The sequence below is a fragment of the Oryzias latipes genome, chromosome 21, assembly GCF_053564925.1.
Source record: "Oryzias latipes strain Hd-rR chromosome 21, Olatipes_Hd-rR_3.1".
NCBI classification, from domain to species: domain Eukaryota; kingdom Metazoa; phylum Chordata; class Actinopteri; order Beloniformes; family Adrianichthyidae; genus Oryzias; species Oryzias latipes.
Window position 1 is genome coordinate 1,107,567 of NC_136257.1, and position 20,416 is coordinate 1,127,982.

Genomic DNA, 20,416 nt, shown 5'->3' on the forward strand with positions numbered 1-20,416 from the left:
AGTACAATTATTGATTAAAATGGTCATTTTTAGTATCCTGGTATTCGTAGTTCCACCAATGAAACAATGTTTAATATCACAGACAGGAAGGAAGTGTAAAAAATGTAAATCCTCAGACAGAAAAACTGTGATCAACACAGAGGTGGGCGACTGAGGACAAAGAAAACGGGACCCAGCAAAGCAGCAATAGGAGAGTGGTTCTGGTTAAAAGTGGGTTTTGCACGGCTAGACAACGGCCACTTCCTTCACAGCGTAGCTTCTTCCTCTTTAAACTACGTCAGCCTCTCCTGTCAATCAGCTGATCCACTCCAGCTGTCCTCCCTCTCAGCCCTTCGAGAGACAACAGAGAAAACAGGAAGAACTAGAAGGTCGATGCATCACATAAACTGAACGTAAAGGTTTTCAGCGTTATCCTGATTTATGTTTAAGTCAATAAAATACTTTCAATCACAGTCAGAGGGAAAATGGAAATCAACAAGAATACTTCAGTGCAGGCTGACCCTGGGTTGTCCCGGCCTGCCCCTGGGGGTGGGGACAGGTGGGGGCTCAGGACTGTTGGGTGGTGGCGTGCCTCCCACCTGGGCGCCAGCGTAGGTCAAGCGGTCGGGGCATTGGGTTTAGGCCTGGAGCGCCCTGGGGTGGAGCAGGTCCCTAGCCTGGCGGGGGCTCTGGCTCTACAGCTCTCTGCTCCTCCTCCTCCTCGGCTGGGGGGCTGCTGGGTCTTGGCCTCTGTCTCTGTGGTGGGGGTCTGGTTGCTCCCGGGTCTTTGTTTGGCGGGGGGGCTCTCTGGGTCCTGGATCAGCCGGGTTGCTGCCAGTCTGCCCCTGGCTCTGGGGTGGGGGGGCCGGGCCTCTGGCCTTTACTGGAGCATTCAGTATGATGAAGAAGCACACATTCATCAAACTCACCTGCTTATTCACTTTAGCACAAATACGGGGGGCATGGGTGTTGTTTTTACACCCCGCCAATAATGTTAGTAAAGCAGATCTAGTGTGCAGAAGTCTGTGAGATAAGTCTTCCATCATGAATGTTTGAATAGACGTCCACATAGTTGTGTGCAGATTATTTGTTGATGTGTGAACTAAGTCATGAAATTTACTTATGAGATCGACTGCCCCCCCCTCCATCTCCCCCACTCTAACCCCTTATCCCTATCTCTAACATCCCTCTCTCTCTTTCCCTCTTCTTTTCTTCCATCCGGTCCAACAAGGAATGCGTTCAAATATAATTATTATAAATAAAGCTTAGCCTCAATTACAAAAGGGGTTTATACAAATATACCACTATAATATACTCTGTTTGTCTGAAGATCCATGAACATCTATTGTAACAGTAGAATCTGTCCAACACAAGAGGCCTTCAGCTCTGATCTGCTGGCTCAATAAACGGGATGTGTGACCGCATCAAAATACCCCTCTGAGGTTGTTTCTCATGTGGAATTAACCTAATAACACACTTAAAAGATGCAGGCCCTGTAGCCCTTGTTCTATCCTAGGCACTTTAACATTGGGAGTTGGGTCATCTAGACCCCTTTGTCATGGTAGGGAGAACACGTCAATGCAAGGGGGGGGTCATCAAGGGTTAAAGACCAACTCTGATGAAAACTGTGTTTGTAGAGGATGTTTCATGTTCTCGTGCCAACAGTTCCACCCCACAAAGTTGAATTTCTACTGAAATCCTGCCGCTCTGCAGAAACTATGTCCTAAATGACACAGGTTTTTGGATTTTGGCTAAAAACAGCATCATCATCATCATTACATGACGACTGGAAACGCTTTGAAAACAGATCAGAAGACGATCCGAGTTATGTTGGAGTCGTTTTCTAACTTGAGATCCAATGCTTCCTTAGAAATGTTGAAGCCTTTGTTTAATTTTTGAGAAAACATTTGTGTAGAAAAGAAACTTTAAAAATGAATGGCTGAGGTCCAGCAGGAAAAGTGCCCCCCCTCGTTCCTGCAGATCTCGTGCAGGTCTCCTGACCTTGATGAGAAAGTGGAATAAAACCGGACGGCTTCAACTTCCAATCAATGAAGTCCTGCTCAGATGTCTTAACTTCATCAAATCACTTTCTATTGTGTGACTTTGAGATCTGCACATGTGGATAATTACACTCAGCAGAGCGCCTCTTATACCCCTCATTTCTGTCCCACCCCCTCCCAGAGCAATCACACTCCATCTTCAGAGTCATTGTGTCATAATCACAGCCATTCAGACTTTGTTAAAGAGCAAACTTGTGCTGTCTTGTTGTCTTCAGAGATACTGTCTAGTGTGTGCACGTGAGTGTGCGCTTGTGTTCAGCAGCCTCTGCAGACGCTTCACCTGGAAGACTCGTTAACCTGCTCCTGCCTCATGGGTCGAACGAGCCCCCGCCCCCCCCGCTGATGAGGCCGTGCGTGATGCTGCGAGCGTGTGCTGATGAACAATCTACGAGAATACACACGTGTGAAGATACTTTAGGATGAATGCGGCAAACACGTTTGCGTCCATTATATCTAAAAAATGTGTTTTACATATAGAGAATGTTGATATAAGTGCTTCACATGTGGACTCTAGTATTCATAGACACATTTCTACGTGAAATGATTTCTATTCAACCAGCAAAGTTAGGTTTGACTTCAGATGACATGGACGCCTCCAAACGTTATGCCATCATATTTTTCAAAAAATATTCCTTTGTTCAGAATAGCTCCTACCCTTCAAAAACGATCAAAGTCAACAGGAAAATGCCATTTCAAAGAGAACCGTCCTAATCACATGGATTTAACGGGAACAGGCACTTCAATCCACATGTAGGAGTTGCTTTGTGTACCGTCACTGCGCAGTCTCACCAAACATGAGGTGTCAGACGGACGTGCAGTTTCAGCCTATATTGCATCTGTATGTAAAGTATAAACTTTGAATTTCAGCTCAACGTTTGAACGTCAGATTGTCATTTTTATTAAAGGTCTAAAAATGCAATTATAGCGTCTCTGACTGATCCCTGAAGGAGCTCAAGCCGCTACACCTCCGCCTTGAGGAAGCACCGAGCACAGAGATGATACTCTGTTTGAATGGTTGTAAAGTGTAGTTCTCTGTTTGTCTGTCTTCTTTTATGGACCCCATCCCAGTCGGAAAGCAAGTGTGAAATATGTAGCGTCTGTCTGTCAAAAGGCAGTTCTGGACGTCGACACACTGCGCCCCTCTAACCTACTGTTTGACGGCTAAGGACTTTCCAGGAAAAAACGGCGTGGCTGATGGCGTCTGTTTTCCCAGCGCTCTTTTTACAGGTGACACGTGTGATTTGACATGGACAGTCAGGGTGAACCAACTCACTGCAGCTCTCTGAATGGATTAAGAAGCTGAGTTGTGCACTAGAGATCATGTGGAAAACTGCATCAAGCTAGCTATGGACGCTTGGAATTAGCATAGCAGCCCAGCTGACTCCATCCTGCAGAAGTGAGGAATTCAAAAAGCATCATAATTGGCCTGAACTCCCAACAATCACAGCTAAGGATCCTGCAGATGAAGCCTAATGTACACTTTAGGCTGCCCGCCCCTTCCTTGTCCAAGACTTTACAGTCCCATTCAGACATTCACATTTACACACACACACACACACACACATTCACACACTGAGTAAAGAAGCCGGCGCAGTGATACAAAACATTTAAGCTAGCTGACCGGAACTTCTTTCTTCACCGTGCGGTTATCCTGTGGTGTATCACTTTTTAATGTACACCCAGCAGCCAATCAGAATCAAGTATTCACCCGGACCATGGTATAATACTTAATTATTGGTAATGACAAAATGAATGAAACACAATAAAAGTTTAGTGACCAAAGCCACATTTTATTGAAAAGTAAACTAAATATTAATTGTTTTTTTAATGAAACATAAAGAACTGATCAAACTTACGTCTATCAACTCATCTTTAACTTTTCAGCATAAATATAATATTGGTCATTATGTGTTGAATGCACTAAACTGCTGCTTAAATATAAAGTTCAACTCTAAGTTATTTTTATCTAAAGGGAAAAAATTGCTTGCTTTATTTCTAAACAACTTTCTGGTTCTGATTACTGACAAATATTGTGACTTTTATTGCAACTCTTAAGAAAAGTCTATGCAATTTCAGGTTTTTGTGCTGCAGAAATCATTTGGAGCGACTGCGAGAAGAGAGGAAAAGGCACAGAGCACAGAAAGTAAAGGCAAAGAAGACAGAATGTAACTGAATGAAGACAAAGATGCATGCTTCTATGAGGAAGGATGCTTCCTGTCTGCAGAGACGAGTGCCGACTGTCACAGTCATTATTTTTAGTGCTCACTGCTCCTCGTTTTCTTTTGTTGTCTACCTGAGCAGGTCTCTCACTCGCCATCATCTTCCGCTCTCATTTACCCAGCATCCTGCGGTGCAGACGAGTATCTCAAATTGCCTTTGTCCATTACGGGCCAGCAGCGGCGTGTGTGCACGTGTGTGCGTGTGCACGTGTGCGGGGAGTCTGCAGCAGCTGGGCGGTGGGTTGAGATTGCTGTAATCATGGAGAGCTACCTGTTCATTAAACACACAGTGGGAACGCTGCTGACAGCGTTTAGGAACCAATTAAAGCAGAACACGCCATTAACGTTTGCAGCACCGGACCAGTGCGTGCACGTGTGAGCTGGATACAAGCGTGCACGTGCCCCAGCACACAGCACCTCAACGGGAGTGCTGTGTCTGAGCAGAAATAGTAGAACCTGAGAAACACGTTAAAGTTGGTGTCAGTAATGTGTTTCCCATCTTCTGTCCTCTTTGAATCATTTCAGACTTTTCCTTTTTCCCTCTCAGATTCCTTCCCTTCTGCTCCAATGATCTTCAGTCATTTCCTTTTCCTTTTCCCCTTCGTCTGTTCTCTCTTCTTTTCTAAAGTTCTTGTTTTGCTCCTCTCCTCCTTCCCGGTATGTTGGTTGGTTTACTTGTTGCCTGGGTTTCCTCCTCTCCCTCCATCCCTCCTTTCCACCCCCCCAGTCTTTTTTTCTCCTCTCCCCTCCATCTGGCGGTCCTTGTCTGTCCCGGGGCAAAAACCGGGCAGATCGTCTCGTCTGCGGCTGATGAAGATGTGAGACGACAAGCCACACCCCCTTGTTTCTTTTTAGTGCCCCCCCCACACACACACATGTGTTGAGTAGAAACAGAGGTGTTTCTGTGTACATTTACAGCTGGGTGGCCCACCCTAATGTAGACATTTGCCCCCCCCCCCCAGTTCTCCATGGATGTAAACAGGTGAATCTCTGTCCACTGCAGAGACCATGAGGAAGAAGACACAGGTGGGTGGTAGGGGGGGCAACATTTTTAATCCTATTTTAAGTAAAAAATGATAAAAAAAATAATCTTAAAAAGGACTTTAGAAAAAAATCCTGATGTGTAAGGAGTTCATAGAAATGGAGGGAAAGTCCAGCGAAGTCTGTGATGTCATGAAGGATCCAACATGGCCGCCAAAACATAAGCAAGTACAAAAAAACGCGGAGGATGAAACGACGCAGGTCTTGAGTTAAAACAGACTGTGATAAAATCCTGCTGGACGATGAGACGGTTGTATTGGACTGATGATTGTTAAAAATCTGTTGACGACTGAAACTATGTTTAAAATAGAAAAACAATATAAAGAAAAACGGATGATAAACATCAAATGTAGACCAAAGAGATTTTTTTTTCTACTGTTTTATTATTAATTAATTGACCCTCTTTTCTTCTCTAGCATCACAAGTCTCTGAGCACCAGCATTTGCTTACATGACCATCATCATCATCACTAAGTTCTTTTGCTCCTGACTGAAGGACTCCATGAGCCAGAGATGTGTCACGGTGAAAAGACGGGGGGCTCTGGGAGTCGATGCTCTGCAGTGGATCAGAAGAGTCGGCTCACATTGAGTGACAGCCCAATCCCAGTTTTCCTTTTGCTTTAGCTGCTTCCTGCAGTGCTCAGCCTGACCTTTGCTCAGGGCGAAACTTTGCTTCACACGGAGACCTCAATCCTTCCAGGTCTGTTGGAGGTGACGGAGGAGAGTCTGTGCCAAATCTAAAGAGAGAATCTGCTCAAAAACAGGGCAGGTAGTCACCAAGAGAAGAAAGTGGACCACTCCACCTGAGCTGAGGCATCTGACCTTTTGGACTGAGGACATTAATACTGTTGGCCTCAGTTGGGTGCATTCATTTGCACATTTTGTACATTTGTTTAACAAAAAGTTTGATCGCCTGCCGTCTGGATTTGGACCACCCTGTCTCTCCTCTGATGATCTCATGCCTGTTATCGACCCCCGCCTGCCTGACCCTGATTCAGCTGTGTGGACTTTCAGCTGAGCTCATGAACCTGCTGCATCTGGATCCAGACGTCTGCCACAATACTTTGCCTAACATAGATCCAGCTGCAGGAGTTCCTAGCCCGACGAACCCGCCGGCGTTTGCTACTGCGTTGCTGGAGCACGGTCGCCAGCTCCAACGCCAAAACAACCCGCCTGTCATAACCCCTCCGGTCGCTCAGTCATCAGCGGCCACCAGAGGCGGCGTGCCTGGAGCAGCTCTCGCTCACGCACCGGGACCGAGGATTTTTAAAAGAATCAGGCAGCGGCAGCTAATCCTAAAGATTCTGCTGTTTTCTGACCTCAACTGCCATTTTCCTGTTGAGGGATGAATAACGTGTAATCCAATCTCTTACAGTCATTCATACTCCTCCTCCCCACCACTGGACGAGCACGTCTGCTTGAAGATGATGAGGGCGGAAGGCAGTTCTCAGAGGAGTCTAAAGTTTAATTCTATGATCTGTTGTTTGTGTGTGTGTGTGTGTGTGTGGGGGGGGGTCGGACACTTCTCAGTCTCCTGAGGCAGACTGACCCCCCTGCTGTATACAGTTAGTTCCATGTCTTTTTGCCTGACACCAAATCCAGTGTCGTTTGTTGATCTGGAGCAGAAGAGATTTTAAAAACCAGCAGGGCGCTTGTCCAAATGTGACAAAGCACTGAGCTGATGATATGAGGGGGAGGCGGGAGGCGGGGCTTATCTGTTCACATTGCTGCTAAATCGCTTCAGCTTAAAAATCTGCATAAAGGAGGAGACAGTTCTGATCTAGAGACGCTGCCGAACCACGACTCCTGATCGCAGCTCCGGCAGGGAAGCGTGGACTAAAACCAGAGAAATGAATAAACATACACGCACGCACGCAAGCACACACGCACACACACACCTACACACACACACCCACATACACACACACACCCACCCACCCACACACACACACACACACACACATACAAAGGTTTAAAGGTTTGTGAATGACAAAAGCATGTCACAGTAACATTAGGAAATCCTCATGAGGGTTTAGACTGGAGTCCAATGCTCCAGAACCTTGAAGCTAAGCTGACCCAGGTTAACACTTTGTTATGTGTCCAACAATTCCAATTAACTGTAACTTTCCAGAAACATCTTCTGATTGCAATTCTGCAAACAGAAATGCTCATCAAACCAGCTTGCATTGATGAAAGTTCAAAGAGAAGTTGACATTTTTTACCCTACAGGAAGAAACAACGTTGCTTTTGCTGCTCCGATGGTCATTTTTTGGGAGCCTGTTCCTGCCATGATGGTGATTACCATGGCCGGCCCTCCCTATACGCGAATTACGCAGCCGCGTAGGGCCCCCGTCACCACCAGGGCCCCGAAGTGGCGACAAAAATTAAATAAAAAAGTCCCAAATCTGGCAACCCATTTCATAGAACATCCGTACCAACGTGCGCTCTGAATGTTGTGCAAAAGAAAGTTGCCTGCACTTTAATGATCCCCCCCTACAGCACACCTGAACCAATCTGGCAACCCAAATAATGACGTTACACCATTTAGCAACGATTGGTCAATATATTTGCATCTGAGCCTGGCACAGTGTGAATTTACGAGAGGAGTTTGTTTCAATAAGGTTGGGGGAAAGAAAAAACCGAGCACATTTTGTCACGCTGATCAAAGCGACAACAAGAGAACTTCATGCCACAGAAAAAGAAGAACTTCAACATCAATCAAAGGGTAAGTTTGGAAGATGTTGGGGCAGTATTTTTTCATTATCCAGTATTTCTGTGCAGCTGCACAATTTTTACGTAAGATACTAATCGATCCGAGGTGAAGTTTGCACATTACGACCCTGTTTGTTGTAATTTCCAATGGAAAACTCGAAAATAATTCTGATTCAGTTTCTTCTGCTCTCAAAAAGTATCAAAAGTATTGGAGGTTCTGCAGCGTCCACATCCCAAGATGATCCGGACATCACTGAAGATGTCATCTCAGGTCATTTTAAAAGCATGTAAAGTCATTAAAAAAAACAGTGTCTGCATAAACCCTTTTTTCATAAACAGCAGCTGAAGAGTATGGAGCTCCAAACTGTTCATAATTAAATTAATGAAATATGACCTTATGCAAATATACAATCAAACAATAAATCTCTCATAAATATATAAAAAGATCATGAAATTGTGGAAAACCTGCACACAGATTTTAAATGAGCCACTAAACCATTATTAATATTCTGCTATAGATATTTTATTAGCTTTATCATTGATTATTGTATAATAATAATTCTTGTTTTTTAGCTGCAGAAGAAACTCCTGTCACCACTTCTACTGTTGAAAGGGAAAACATTTGACTGTTTGACTTTTCACTGTTTGCTTTTATTGAAGTTATGTCTCTCATGTTCCAGAGGCTCCAAGAAAGGCGTGTATGGAAGAGGAACCGACTGGATCCAAAATTCCACCTACCGGTACCTCAAATCCAGTTGGTCCAGCTGAATGACCAACCACGCACTCTGATCCAGTAAGAATGGATTTGGTGCAAAGAGGTCCTTTTCAGACCGATAAAGACTTTGACTTTCCAAAATCCCCTCATTAAGCTGTTCTTTTCTTTATTTTGGATTGTTTTATCGTTATTTGATTTTCTATTAAGTTGCTGTTTTTAATAAGTTGGAGTTTTGGGAATGTCATTTGTTGAGTGCCTAATGTTACATTAAAAAATATATATCTATTTATATATACATGTGTTATTCATTTTTTTTCTTTGCATTTAAAATTTGTTTGGCACCACTTAATGTATATCCAACATGCAGCTAATATACTGTATTCAATTCTGCAGGAAATAATTCACAAATGTATTAATAGACAGATCTCATTTATATTACAACAACAGTTGCATTTTTTTGGTGCTGCTGACCAGTTAGAGGGCCCACAAATTAAATTTTGCTTAGGGCCCCCAGAAGACCAGGGCCGGCCCTGGTGATTACCTCCAGAAACGTCTTGGGTCACTCCTTTGGGGTGGAAGCCTGGTTTTGCACCGTTCTCCTGGCTGCAAAACACGTTTGAAGGGTAGGCAGAACCTTTGAAAGAAAACCCAGAAAGACCCACGTCAGTGATGGAAACCACCAAATGGTGGGTCGAAGCACCACGAAGCGTGTCCTTGACCATGTCCTTGCACCCACTGCCGGAGATTTCACAGAACTCCTGAACAAATTGGTGAGTATTGAGGCCACTTACAATCAAACAGTAAGTTTGTGGAGATGACAGGAAGCACGTCAGGCTGTAAATGAGACCTTTTCTTTGGTATTCTTTCTCCAGCTTCCACCCCTCTAGAGGAAAACATTGGACTCTGGTGATCAGGAGGTTTTTTCTTTTGTTCAGGTTTACAGAGTCGGACAGTTTTTCATGCATGTCATCAGTTTGAAAGCTGGGAATTGCTTTCCTGCTGTAACCTGACACACTGGTGTCTGCTGAAGCTATTCAGGGATGGACTCAGCAATCCAGGCTGGAACAGGTCCTTCTGTTCTCAGGACCCGTCTTTAAAGTGGTTCACAATAAACCCTGAGACTTTAAACAGTTCCCTAAAAATTCTATCTATCTAATCTGTGTTTTTAATTAGAACCCCCCTGAAAACTGAAAGAATCTTAGACCCACCCCCCTCCCTGTGTGATGACCTAGTTTTCACATTTGTCCATTTGGATTTCATTTCCTGTTTCGTTTGTGTTGTCATTTCATGGGGGGAGAGCTGCCAACACTGCCCTCCTCCTCCCCAGGACCCCCCCCCCCCCACCTGTTGACTTCAATTAGCCTCTTGGTGTCTTTATTGGTGGCAGCGGTGGAATCAGAGGCGGCCTCTGCCTGCATTTTGGGGAAAGCGAAAGGGAGGGGGGTTAAGTGCTTCACCTATGATCTCTGATAAGGTTAAGAGGTCGCCATTCCAGATCACCTTGATGACTTCTGACAGCATGAAAGCAACAGTCTGTGCAGGATTTCATTTCATGGAAACCCACCAAGCCCACCCCCCTACGTTTTCTCACAGATTTTCATGTAAGAGCAGAGGTCAAGTTCCTCCAATAATCTAATCTAGATTATAATCTGATCTTCTTTGCAGACGACACTGGTGGGTGGATGTCAGACGTTTGTTTGTTCACCGGGTCAATTAGCAGTACTTTTAAGGCTCTGGCTTTTTTACACGCCAGTTTTCTGAACGTCTCCATCCGAGAAAATTCTGTCATTTAAAAGAAAACATAATCCAAAAATCTATTCCAAATTAAGTCTAAATAAAAAAAGGCTTTAACAGAAAAAGAAACACTTTGTGTTGAATTTCATTCATGCAGGTTGATTCCATCCAGGTAAACACACAGCAGAGGCTGAAGCCTCTTAGAGAAGACGAGAAACGTCTTCAGGAGGAAAGGTGACGTCCAGGAAACGTCTGCTTTTTCTGCTTTATGTGTCTAAAACATGTTAAAAAGTGTCTGGTTTCTAGTAAACAGGAAAGCACAGAAAATGAAAAAGCAATGTTCAACATCCTAACAGATTCTTGGACAGACAGACGGACAGATGGGACGATGGACAGATGGATGAATTAAGCTTTCTTGTCCTGTAAACGCTGTTAGGGCCAAACACTGATCAGAATGATTGATCACTTTCACTAAAGCCAGTCAGACAGGTAAGTCTGGGTTTACCTGCATGGCGCCTAGCGAGATGTTTGGTGGAATACGTATGATGGATGGGACTGTTGAAACAGCCCTGGACTTTTTTCCAATGAAACCTTTTCTCTACAAGTTTTTCCCATGAAGACATTTTGGGCAGAGTTAAACAGAGTCGACCTTTTCATGTCCAACATGGCTGAGCCAAGAAAACAGAGAGAAATCCAAATGAATGGTTGAGAGGATCCACACAGGAGCTGAGCTCAGCCCCATGAAAATGAAGAGGGTGAGACAGGATCCACATCAGTGTGGGACTCAGGAATAAAGAGGGTGAGACAGGATCCACATCAGTGTGGGACTCAGGAATAAAGAGGGTGAGACAGGATCCACATCAGTGTGGGACTCAGGAATAAAGAGGGTGAGACAGGATCCACATCAGTGTGGGACTCAGGAATGAAGAGGGTGAGACAGACAGGCTCATCAGCAGTTGTCCTCTGTCCTGCTCCTCAGAACTCTGCATGGTCTCTGCTCCATGGTCGCTGACGGACTGGGAAGCTGTCCTCACACTAACAACACTCATGAGGTAAATCCTGCTGACGTGGTCCAGAGCACGCTTTGGGGAATGGATCATTGACTGTATCACAGACCTGGAGTGAGTGAGTGTGCCGTCACCCTTAGAAAGCGACTTGCTTCCTCCAATCAGGTGTGAGTTTGTTACAAGACTCCACCCCTTAACTGAGAGTGGGCTTGGCAGAATCAAACGCTTTGAATGTTTGATGTAAGAACACCGACTTTTACTGAGGCATCTGATTGGTCAGTGTATAACTTGATTAACATATCATGAAAAGATTAAGATTATTAAAAAAGGTGTCAGATCAAGAACAGCTATTCTGACCAATAGAATGACAGAGTTTTCTTCTGATAGACGTCTGTGGGATTTTGGCTTTGTGGAGCCAGCAGGTACTTCCTGTTTAGAATGCCAGTAACTCAGTTACTCAGTCCAGTTCCCGCATACAGTCAATCAGCCCTATGATGTCAGACACTTTATTGTATGTTCAGTGTGTGTGTTCAACATAAACCACATTTCTGACTTTGTAAGCCCCCCCCTCCAGCCCCCCCTGGGCAAACCACCAAACCTCACACTGCAGTGAAAGCAACTTGTAAATTGCTGTAAAAAAATCCTTTCTGCATCAGGAACAGATGGTTTGTGAGCATCACGTGACCATGAGAGCAGACGGCCACGGGCGGACCGGTGGATCAGGGTCTCCATGTCTGAATGAGGGTCTGGACGTGGAAACCGGGACGTGCGTTCCATCCAACTGCTGTTGCATTCTGGGAGTTGAAGGAAGGCAGCCAGAACTCCTCCCTCCTGAGACGGTCTGCGGTGTGTTTATCTGCTGACCTTCAGAGAGTAACCGCTGCTTTTCTGCCTCTTCCACGCTCAGCGCTCCTCTCAAACAGCCCCTCTTCCTGTGTGCGTGGAGCGTCCAGCCCGCTGATGTGTGTAAATGCAGAGGTTGGTGTTATTAGAGCTGAGCATTTACATTCTGGACTTCCCTATTGATTCTGTCTGCCTTTTCTGTGTTTAGATGAGGAAATAAACAACACATGTGGCTCTGATTCCACATCGTCTTTTTCCTCTTCTCTCTTCTTGAGCTGTCATTTGGTCTGTTTATGTGAAGTTTGAACAGAAAAGATCAAATAATCACATTAGTCTGACTCAAACCAGAGTTTCAGTGAAGCAGCAGTGAGGCGGCGCCTGCAGCTCTTTCCTCTCTGAGCTTTATCTCTGCATCAGAACTCACTCTTCCTGCTCTCTCCAGATTTCTCATCATAACCTGAAAACAAATCTGAAATCTCAGTGTTGCTCTCATCTGCTGAGGTCTAAATAATGACTTAAGTTAGCTCACATCTGAAAAAATCTGTCATTATCTTACTATTTCTAACATTTATCGTTTTAAATAATCTGTCCATTCTTCTCCTATTTTACTTTACAGGGAATCCTGGACTTGGAATCTTACATCTACATGGTAAATGGCGTATACTTATACTTTTTGTATACTTATACTTTTGTACCTCCTTGAAGGTCCAAAGCGCTTTACAGTCACTGTCCCATTCACACACTGAGGGAATGCTTTTCTTAAGCCTTTCAGAGCAAACATCCATATATATGATCATTCATTACCTTTGACACTAAAGACAGCATTGAATTTTTCTACCTGGAAGTAAGACAACTCGATCTCTGAGGCTCCGCCTTTCTCTCCTTGTGGGTGTCGCCCGTTTCGTGACATAATCCTCAGCAGTGCGTCTGCGTTTCACTCACGAAAAAGAAACAAAATCTGAACTTTTGCAAAGATGGAATGGAAGATTGTTCAGATAAAAGGCAGATCACTGCTAGCTCCACTGTGAAAGTGGGCGTGTCTGTTAGCCTGGGGGCGGATCTGGAAGCACATACTCTCCCTGGAAGGGGCGGTTCCTCACTTTGTGATGTCACAATGTGAGAACCTGCTCGTTTTCATGGGTTGGGAGGGGCTGGTGCTTACAAAGCAGGTTATGGAGGAAGACTCAGAAATGTGTGAATGAATCAAAATCCACTTTGGGGTTCGTTTACCGTGAGGACTGAACATTAGAAAACCCTTTCAGTCGTTCTTCTACAGACTGCTAAGTCTTGCTGGTTGAGAACAAAATTCCTTCAGTTTCAGGAGTGGGATTTGAACCCAGCAGACCGATGTGAGGGGCAGCAGTGGGGGCTGACGGCGGTCTCCACCCACGCTGAAGCACGTCAACAGCTGATGCACTGCCAGCGCTTTCCTGCTGGACACCAGAAGGAGCCGCCTCCTGATCTCCCAAAAATGTCCTGAAAACAATTCTGAGCTGACGGTTTCCTTCGTGTCTCCTTGAAGCTGCTCTGCTTCTAGCAGGTGGAACATTAGGCTCAGGCCCCGTGGGGGTCGGACAGGGGCACCCGTGGGATCGGAGGATGTTCTGCATGACTGTGGTCAGATGTTTTCTGCAGAGGGACTGCTGGACGTCCCATGCCTCCCTGATTAGACAGCAGGTTTCAAAGTCTAAACATGTGAGCAGCCTTTGTGTGCTGTTTATATTTGAGCTTGAGCGTGCATGTTTGTGCAGGCCTCACAACAACCAGGAATGACTTATTGTGTGTGTTGGGGGTGTTTTCTCCACAATGGTCTGAAGGAGGCTTAGATGAAAGGGTGCAGCTAGCATGTTTACAGCAGCCGGGCTGGAATGAGAGGCTGCGGCGCTCGGCGGCTGTAACTGGATCTGCCGTGTGGACGCATGCGGAGCACCGCGCTCCCGCTTTCATGCTGGTTGGTTCCAGGCTTTGTTATCCCAGAGTGACACCACGTATTTAGACTAGCAGTCAAATAAACCCTGTGAGAGTTCTGGGGGGTCTTTGAAGAGGAAGCAGGCTATGATGAGAAAATTCAGTCAGGTTTCAACATGCCAACACGACTCTGAGGATGCCATTGTCCTCGCCGCTGCTCTGAATGAGGCTTGGCTATGCAGAGGTCCAGATCCACAGTACTGCCCTGCTCATGAGCAAGGCTCACCTCTCTCATGTCACTTCGAAATGATCAGACGAGACAAGAAAGTGAACGTGACATCATCATCACATGTCATCTAAGAATTCTGACCTCATTCTAGACAAACATCACTGAATGGGAAGCTGAGGACACGGACTCTGGCCTGCCCTAGTCCTCCTCATCTTCCTCACCACCAGAGTCATCCTCACACCACCATTCTCTGCTGTCTGGCTACATGTTCCATCTGTGATCAACATGTGCTTCACCCTCCACTCTCATGAGTCTTTTCTGGAAAACTGTCCTCAGCACCAACGTTCCTCTTTCTCTTCTTAGAAGTCCATCTGCCCTTCACTCCTGTCCTGAACACCAAACCAACTCCATCACTGCCTCCAAGCCTCTTTCTGTCACACACGTCTGGTTTCAAAACCGGAAAGTCATCATTTCATCATTGAAATATAATTAGGAATTATGCAGATTTAATTAAATACACTAAACAGTCTATGTGCGGTGGAGAGCAAAGACTGACGCTGTCTCTTTTTATATAAAAGACAGTGGAACCCTGATGGTGTTGTATCACGCACGCACATACGCACGACAGAGCTCACACTACATACAAAAGAAAAAACGCAACGGCATTATCCGAAACACAACAAAATTACCCGCAACACCACGACATAACCGCAGCAATAGCATTAACCTCAGCACAACGGAAATTCGTTTTTTTTTCCACCGGCTGTTACGGCTGTGGCCGTATTTGGTTTTAAATTTTTAAATTTCTTATTTTTATGGAGACATTTGTTTGGTGTGTTAATTTCACTTTGGTAGCAAAAAACTTTACTTTTTTATGTTATGCCCCCCTAGGCACCCCAAGACATGGAAGGGGGCATAACACCGGCGGAAAAAAAACAATTCAGTTTCAAACTATTCGGTTCAACGGAGTTTTAGAACTCTGAGAAAAAAGTCTGAATTTTCTATGCCCTTTTTTCTTTCTTTCTTTCTCCATGGCCCTAATCCTCTTCCGTAAGCAAGTGTACGGAAAAAAACTCGTAATTTTACGAGATTAAAGTGAACGCCGCGCAGCAGCAGAGCAGACCCACTAAACTCAATGGAACAGGTCAGCTGAATGTCAGCTGACCTGTTCCAAATGTTTGGAAGCTCATTTGTTTGATTTACTGTTTATTAATGTTTTATTTACTGATGGGTGGTTTGCAGGATCTCTGCAGCCCGATGAAGACGTCGGTGTCCCTGCAGATGTCCACCTTCATCCTTTCCTCCTCCATTAAAGACCTGATCTCTACGTCTGTGTGACGCTTCCGTCTGAGGAGGAGCAGCACTTTTTGGGATTGTCAACGTTCTAATGGTAAATGGTAAATGGCGTATACTTATATAGCGCCTTTCTTCCTACAAGGACAAAGCGCTTTACAGTCACAGACACATTCACTCACACATTTACACACTGGTGGTGGCTCCGCTGCCAAACACAGGCGCCTGCCTACCACCAGAGGCAAGGTGGGGTTCAGTGTCTTGCCCAAGGACACTTCGACTCATGGGCATGCAAGGCGGGAATCGAACCTGCAATCTTACGATCATGGGTCGACCGCCCTACCGCTGCACCACGGCCGCCCCGTAATGCTAAAATAACAGACTATTTTCATTCCTCTTTATTGTTTTATGTTGAAACGGGACGTTTTATCTGCAGGAGGGGGCGTATGGAGCACTGTTTACTGCTGCATTGCTGTTTGGATGACAGGTTCATGACGTAATGTGACAGAAGAACTTCAGGTTATGTGAATGAAAAGGACAATAAAGGCAGCAGCGGTCCTCTACACCCAAACGTGTCTCTGAGCTCCTTATTTTACAGATGACACTCCGCTTTACCGACACTCAACCCCGGAAAGACGGCTCCACTGACAATAATCTGATTTTGAGTCGCCAAAAAGTTCAGAATCTCCGTTTTTAAACCTATCCGGAAATAAAGCTTCACAAAAGGCTCCACGTATTTCATCTTCTAGCTCGGCTCAGATAAACGGAACACTTTGGTATTTTTTCCTTATTAATCTAGGACTTTTTTTCTCGTGAATTTATGAGATAAAACTTGTAAATTTACAAGTATTTTTGCTCTTAAGTTTACGACTTAAAAGTTGTAATTAAAAAAAAAAAGACAAAGAGCGTTAGATGCAGATGTCACTATGTGTAGAGCTGGGTAAATCGATATTTTTAGACAAACATATATTTGTAAGAAATTACGTTATCTAGTAAGAAAACCCCCTAATTTTGTCCAAATATCACGTAGCTCTCAAGAGCACCGAATAGTTTGAAACGTACATTTCTTTTTTTCCACCGTTAGGAAAAGAAAGTCCTCATTTCCGTTGTGCTTCGGGTAATGCTATTGCTGCGGTTATGTCGTTGTGTTGCAGGTAATTTGGTTGTGCTTCAGGAAATGCCGTTGCGTTTTTCTTTTGTATGTAGTGGGAGCCCTGTCGGCCACCGTAATTCATTCATTCGCCCTGAACTGATCACCAGTTATTTGCAAAACAGACAACAATATGTGCAGTTTGGAGGAAAAAAGTCTGATCTCATGAATATTATTTGTGGACTTCCACAAGGCTCAATTCTAGGACCTAAACTTTTTATTTGATATATAAATGATATTTGTGATATTTCTAGGTTGTTACAGTTTGTTTTATTTGCTGATGATACTAACTTTTTCTGTTCTGGGGATAATTTGAAAACCTGAGCTAAAAGTATTGAAATGGAAATGATAAACTAAAACAAAGTTTATGGTGTTTGGTAAGAAAGAAAAATCAGAAGTGATTTTGTCCACAGAAACATAGAACAGGGGTCTGAATTTACATTTTTAGGGATTATGTTGGATGACAAATTAACATGGAAACCTCATATTTTATGTTAAACAGAAAGCAGCCAAGAGCCTTTTTGTCCTGAACAAATCCACATTTATTTTAAATGTCATATTATGCAGATGTTATATTGCTCTCTGGTTTTACCTTATTTGACATATTGTATTGAAGTGTGGGGAAATACATATGAAACTAATATAAGGCCCTTAATTCTATTACAGAAGAGAACTATCAGAATTATTCATAAAGCTAAATTTAGAGATCACACACATGAACTTTTCATTAAGTCAGGCTTAAAACTTAAAGATGTCATTGAATTGCAGACCTTATTAGTTATGTTTAGAGCCAGAAACAGAGATTTACCTGAAGATTTACAAAAGCTTTTGATTTTTACCACAGGAGATGAAAATCATAGATTTGATTTCAAACAACAGATTTCTGGAACAACTAAAGTTAAAGTGTTTGTCTATAGTCGGGGTAAAAATGTGGAATTCCCAGGAGAATCAGGTAAAAAGTGTCAACATATTCCATTTAAACGGATGTATAAAGCTAAACTAATTCCTTTGTACAAACTTGACTGTTGAATGGAATGTTTGGAATGTATGTATTAAATGAATGGAATGTATTTACTGTTTATTTGAACTGCATTTGGAGAAATCTGAGAACAGATGATGGTGAGAAATGTAAATATGATGAAATGTTTAAAAGGAAGCAGACAATTGGAAGAATTGTTTTCTTCTAATTGTCTGCTTCCTTCCTATCATGAAAATGTTCGATATTGTAAGAAACATGTAAACATATTGGACATCAATAATTATAATGAAAGGAGCAAATAAGTGAATGAAATGACCACTGAGGGCTTGTAAGGTAGCAGGAGAGAGTGTAAGCAAAGGGTTGATGGGAAATTAGCAAAAGGCTCACTCTGCACCAACTCAGAGGTGATGAACTCCTGCCGCTCTGCAGAAACTATGTCCTAGAAAACGACACAATCATAATAAAAAACGACTGCTTTGACAATAGACCAAAGGCGGATCAGAGCGGGACTTTAAAGCCACGCCTCAGACCCAGGGCTCTGTTAAAGAGGACACGGAAACAAAAGTGAAGCAAAGCTAATGGATTCTAAGGATTTTATTAATAGACAGAGAAACTAGTCCAAGTGATCCAAGTGAAAAAGGGTTTTCCATTAATGTCTGTGTTAAACGATGAATTGATTTTAAGATCAAAGCGCTTTAGAGAAAAATGGAAGATGAAATACTAAAATAAAAGAAACTTAGAAACTTAGTGACCAACAACAAGTTTAAAGAGAAATAATTGTTCTTTCACACAATCAAATAAAAGATTATAATGATTTAAATTGTCTTTTTTAAAAGGAAAAACTAATAAACCTCAGCATGCCATCCTTTTTCTCCAGTTTGAACATAAATAGAAGTAATTTTTGTGTCAAATCTACTAAACTGCTGCTTTTATGTAATTCTCAACTTGAACAGTTGATTTTGACTGAAGGGAAAAAACGGATTTCTTAATTTTTACACAAATTCACTGTTTAATAAGGAATCTGCTGCATTTCTTGTTGGATTACATAAGATTACACTATTTATAAAAACTGTTGCTTTAAAATCTGTATGTCCTTCTGCAGAAAATTATTATTAAATAATGTTGAACATTTTAATGCAAAAATGAAAAAAGTTCACAATTTCAGATGTTTGTGCAGCAACAAACAAAACATCCAAAGATTCTGATTTCAAGGACTTGACCAGAATGATTGATATGAAATGAGGAATTAGCAAACAGCAAAGTCTCAGATGTGGCGAGACATCCCAGAATAAACAGCTTTAGTCCAAAAACATCCTGATCCAGATGAGAGAAAAGGATTTTTGCTGCTACAATCTATTGGAGAAGAGGATTAACTGCTAGTTCATGACGACATATTTGGGGAAATCGTTCTCATCAGAGCCCATAAATAACAGAGGATTTTAAAAAATGAACATCTCTTCAGGAACTTTAGGAACCAGTGAAACGATGCCGTTCACTGGAAACTCCGGGTTTTCCTGTTTTCTGTGGGAAAGTGATCCAAACGGCTCTTTGAGTGGGAAAGGTTGCCGACCCCTGACTTAGACATTATCAGCTGTGAACTTGATATTTATGCATAAACTAACCTGAAGTAATTCATGTTAGATGGTTATGAATTCATTTAGGTTTAGCAACGGTGTCGTTAATGAGTAATTAGGAAAAAAGGCATATTTATTTTTATTTATTCCTTCTTCTGTTGGTAAAGCCTGTGAATGAAAAAGGAAAAAAAAAGTATTTTGTCCTTTTATTTGCTATTTTTTTAACTTTTAAAATTCTTAAAAGTCTAAAATATCAAATATTTTCTTCTCTTGGGCTCCTGGAATTCTACATTTCGCCAGGCTGTGCAGTCTTTCCACTTTTACCAGAGCGTTGGGCTTTTGCATTCCAGGCAGTTTCCACGGAGCAAAAGGCAGAAGACGTGTGCGAGGTTCCCTCAGTGACCAACAGGGGGCAGTGGAGGTCTGAAAAAGCCTGTCAGCAGGAGTTTGGGTCAAACTTCAGGCATAAACACTCAGAGAGCTGAGAGCTTCAAGAGGCTGAAGAGGACTGAGAAGTGTCTGTCAACGAGTCTGCAGAAACCCGCTGAACAGCCCGCAACTGCTGTGTGTTACTGTGTGTGTTTTTGTGTGTTGAACGTTTCTTTGTTTGTGAATGGTCTTTTGCACATGGATGACACGCATCCGTGTAGCAGAGATCAGCCGTGTGAAGCAGCTGAGGATCCTGGTTAACTCCACTGACTTCTATCCATCTTTCATTTCTTATGAATGTTTCAATTATAATTAATAAAACAGCTAATATATGAGAGACACTTCTATTGGTCTTTTGCATTTTAAATGAGTATAAATTAAATAATAGTCGTTAATGCATTCTTTTTGAATGCAGCATTTTATCATTGATGCTTTTCATTAATTCATGCAGATTCCAAGACGTCTGCATGCATTTTGCATACATTTTAATAGTTAGAGCATTATTGACAGCATTAACGGTTCTTGAAAACGGTTCCGATTATACA

At 43.1% G+C, this 20,416-nt stretch overlaps 2 long non-coding RNA genes across 3 annotated transcripts; both read left to right on the top strand.

Annotated features, from left to right (window-relative positions):
• Positions 1–7,915: 7,915 nt before the first annotated feature.
• LOC144988563 (uncharacterized) lies at positions 7,916–9,495 on the top strand. Its single transcript, XR_013652493.1, has 3 exons — positions 7,916–8,023; positions 8,208–8,281; positions 8,691–9,495. It is a non-coding gene; the product is annotated as an uncharacterized LOC144988563 (long non-coding RNA).
• Positions 9,496–12,088: 2,593 nt separating this feature from the next.
• On the top strand, positions 12,089–20,208 carry LOC105353838 (uncharacterized). Of its 2 annotated transcripts, none has more exons than XR_908556.3 (4): positions 12,089–12,444; positions 12,926–12,958; positions 15,689–15,836; positions 19,793–20,208. It is a non-coding gene; the product is annotated as an uncharacterized LOC105353838 (long non-coding RNA). The 2 variants fall into 2 exon arrangements; XR_013652494.1 differs by lacking the exon at positions 19,793–20,208 and adding an exon at positions 16,176–18,432 and having other exon boundaries at positions 12,090–12,444.
• Positions 20,209–20,416: the final 208 nt, after the last annotated feature.